Source organism: Dermacentor silvarum, unplaced genomic scaffold (assembly GCF_013339745.2).
Source record: "Dermacentor silvarum isolate Dsil-2018 unplaced genomic scaffold, BIME_Dsil_1.4 Seq180, whole genome shotgun sequence".
NCBI lineage: Eukaryota > Metazoa > Arthropoda > Arachnida > Ixodida > Ixodidae > Dermacentor > Dermacentor silvarum.
Genome location: NW_023605811.1, coordinates 1 through 4,092, shown reverse-complemented (window position 1 = coordinate 4,092; position 4,092 = coordinate 1). Strand labels below are relative to the sequence as shown.

The 4,092-nt window shown below is 44.2% G+C and overlaps 1 long non-coding RNA gene across 1 annotated transcript; it reads right to left on the bottom strand.

The window, feature by feature from the left end:
• Positions 1 to 703: 703 nt before the first annotated feature.
• LOC119434705 (uncharacterized) lies at positions 704 to 2,308 on the bottom strand. The gene is made up of 2 exons (XR_005188644.2): positions 2,113 to 2,308; positions 704 to 839 (listed from the first exon to the last, which is right to left on the bottom strand). It is a non-coding gene; the product is annotated as an uncharacterized LOC119434705 (long non-coding RNA).
• Between the last annotated feature and the right edge of the window lie 1,784 nt (positions 2,309 to 4,092).

The window sequence follows — 4,092 nt, the reverse complement described above, 5'->3', positions numbered from 1 at the left end:
GCAAACTTCGATCATCCGCCAGGCATGAACTGAATAAAGAATCTTTAAAACAAACAAACGACAGAGTGTGTTCTCTCAGATAGAACACTGCCGACATGGAAAGAAAGAATAGAGTAGCTGAAGATACTTCGGAAGTCGTGGGTCACATCGCTGAATATCAATGTGGCACATCTGTGCTTCCACAGGTCTTACCACACCTCAATCCTGGAAAAAAGGCTGCCTCTTTGGGGTCAAGTTATAGGGAAGCGAGAAATAAGTGAAATCCAGAATGGTTGGAAGCCCTAAAGCATAAGACATTTTGTGACATTTCATGTGTGAGCCAACAGATGACCTATTGACACTAACAACCACATATAACAGGTGCCCAACCAGTTCCATCATTTTCCAACAGTCTAAGCAGCCATTTTCAGACATGCTGCACATTCTATCAAGCGCTATGTTCAATCTGTGTCTCCGGCTTAAGGATATGCAATTTGCTAGCCACTTAACATGAATCCTTCTTGCAGAGGCTACCGAAAAGCAAACTTCGTCAAGACAGCAATGCAAAATAACCATCTAAATTTGGAATAATGATGCATGGTTTTCTGTATGGAGGCACTTTAGAGCTAGAGGGAAGTGAAACAGACATTGATACAAACAAAATATTTGTCATCACACTGAGTGTCAAGTGTGCAGTTACTAGGCCGAAAAAAAAGAGAAAATGTTTCTATTCAATTCAATGGTCTTGATGCTTCTTTATTAGTTCAGATTTTTATGAGGAACAGACATCTGCTCATGTCCTTTGTGTGAAAATGCCTGGTTTTGGGAGGAACTTGTACGGCCGACTTCTGCCTGGACCCCTGCATTGGAAGAAAAACGCCAGTGTCAAAGGCTAAGCGACAACTCGCACATTGCAAATTGATCATTAGTCACTGGCAAAGCATACTGCATTGGTATGGTACCCTTTGACTGAGCTGAGGGGACCACAAAATTTTTATGTCTTTCAAAAGACAATATAATGCAAAATAATAGGCTCCATAGACAACTGAGAGCAATGACTGACATCCCTTGAGAACACCTGGGCGTTCAAATCTAGTCGGGAGATCCTCGAGAAGCTGGTTCAAGAGGCCCTTCAATACATGAACCTGAGCAGCCTGTGCCTAAAGAAGGCAGTTTGTCTTCTTTAGTTTTGTCTTCTTAGGCAGTTTGTCTTCTTTAGATAGTGAGCATAGCACAGCGGCAGAAACACTGGCGACCGCATACGATTATGCATCCGGCGCCGAGTCGTGCGAAACCTTGCAAAGTGATAACACTGTTTCTGAAAGTTATTGACCGAGAATACAGTGCGAGATCGACTACCATGGCTGGATCGTAGTCGAGCACAAGACGAACCAACAGCACTTTCACAAAAACGTGCTCTGTTGCCATTTTTGTGATGGCAGTGACGTTGTGTCTGATGGCTCCAACGGTAGGCTGTCGCCAACGCCGCAAATGCGGTTTTGCTTTTGTATCCGACTGTAACGTGCAGGCAATTTGCACATCCTTTGTGTGTTCGATTCGGGTAAATGCGGTACATCAATATACTTTTCGTACCCTACTATTCATCCTATCACTTCTATATAACAAGCACCCAAGCCAACTTGGAGCAAGTTTCTAAAGAAACTGAAGTCTTTCGTGTGGATAAAACCAATCACATCGTGTTAGTAACCTCCTAAAAAAAGCCTAGAGCATTTCTGTGCTCTTACTGAGTAATTAGCACTGAATAATTAGCACATTTTGCAATTAATAACTCAATGGCCACAATGTCAATACATGTATTGTCAAACACATTTGATAACGCCTCTCTTGGCTGTTTGTCACACGTTACTGTTTGCGTAGCTCTTTTTTTCCGTACTTAAAAAAAAAGCTACCGAAATGTCTATTAGGCAGTCACGGCCCGCCTACTTGCTCTTCACAGAAGCTTCCTTTTAAATGTAAAGAAGCATTGTTTTATTCATCTTTTTTGTCAAGACATACTTTCTTGTTCCCTGCTGTAAAGCCCAGAAAGCAAGGCAAATGCATCAATCAGCTAGATTAATAGATGGGCAAGCAAATATCCATGTGTGGCAGACACGAGAACTTGACAGCACTCACCTTGCCGTCCGGGCCAGCACCTTGTCCCTGGAAAATTCGCGTGGTGCATCCAAGTGATCACAGAATGACTCAAGCAATACATCCATGGAGACCAGAAGCTGCTGGAGTTGACAGCTCAGCAGTTGGTCACCCGCCAGCGCTTGCTCCTGCTCCACGCAGTGCAGGTTCAATTCGCACTCCAGCTCCTGCACATAATCAAGATGGAGAACTTTGTAGAATTGACTTGCTTTTTGATTAAATCACATAGTGCACAACACGGTGATCACTGTATGGAGCTTCAATTTGCCAAGAGTGCAACACATAATTGCATAATACAGTTAAACCTCGATATAATGAAATCACTCAAATAGGCAATTTGCTCTGTTATATTAAAATTTTCGTATATTGAAATTCGACCATTTATGCAAATAAGTAAAGTCATCGACGCATTTTTCTTATCCGGAAGAGGTCACAAAAATTTCTTAGTAATCGGGCAATTGGTAAAAGTAAATTTGAATGAGAAAAAAATTTGTTTTGTTGAATTTGAGAGTCAGTGACAAAAGATATGGTTTCATGTCATGTCGACAATCTGTTCACATCAGTGGTACTAAGTGAAGCCAGCCACGTTTTCGCATCCATTCCACTCCTGTGGCTGCTAGTGTTGCCTGCAGTGGTAAGACGCTATCATGAAAAGCACTGGCAGTGCGGAGCTAATGCTTCGTCTGCCTCTCGCTTCAGCACGTCTCTGAAACGCAAGATTACGCAACCTCCAGTACTAAACAGGTGGGAAGACAATGCACACGATTCCACACCATCTTGGCACGCCCACTCAGCACATGTGGCAGATTACCGCAAAACAGTGCACGCGGGCTGCGTATTCGCTCAGCCGCGCTGCATGGCCGCGTTACTGCGAACAACAGCCCTCCGCCCCCTTCTTCTCGCTCGCGCATGCATGGAGACAGCACTTTAGCCACCGTCTTCCTCGGCTCACCCTTGCACGCTCTCACTCGCACCTAAAGCATACAGCGCGAGGGGGGCAATAGGATCTTATTGCACTTGGACTTTACACGGAACATGACAGTGCTTTGCTTTGGCGGTTGCTCTTGGTCGCGCCTATTACAGAAATGCGTTCGTGAGCAGCCCCTTGTAGTTCGACCATTTGACCATCTGCATCTCCAGAAGTTTCTATTTATTATCTCGGTATTCCTTTGCAGCCGCAGTGAAAACTTGTCATACTGAAATCGTGTATTAACACACTGTTATATTGAGGTTCTAAATACATGGTGTTCTATTGACAAGAAGCTATAAAAAGTTAAACATTCAGTTATATCGAGGCTTAACTGTACAGTCAAATTATGATAATTTGAACTTGAAGAGGCCCAAAAATTTGCTTGAATTAAAAGGAGTTTGAATCAAACAAAGCTACCGTATTTACTCGAATCTAGGCTGACCCCGATTTTAAGCCGACCCCCAAAAGTCCGACGCCAGAAAAAAAAAAAAGCTTACCTAGAATGTAGGCCTAACAAAAAAAGCGAGGAGAGCGTTCACAAAATGAAAACAGCATTTATTGAATTTGAACGTGCAGAGCTCAATCAATGCGTCGTCACTGCTAGCCTCATCGCTATGTTCCTTGTCGCTGTCATCTTCAAACAATGCACTATCTTCGGTACCGTCAAGAGCATTAGATAAGCTGCACTTTTTAAAGGAGTGCACAATCAAAGTACCTGGGATGTCGTCCCACGCTGCAGCTACCCAGCCCGCTAGCTGCGATAGCGATGCTCGTTTGATGCGGCCCGTTGCCGTTAGCATGTGGTCTTAGTCGACCAGTCCGTGTGATATTTTCGCAGACAATCCTTGAAGGGTTTGTTGATGCAGACATCAAGTGGCTGCAACTAGCCCATCATGACGCCCGGTATGACGGCGAGGTTCGTGTTCACTTGGGTGAGCGCAGCCTTCACGTGGTCGGTCAAGTGCCCACGGTAAGAGTCGAGGACAAGGAGG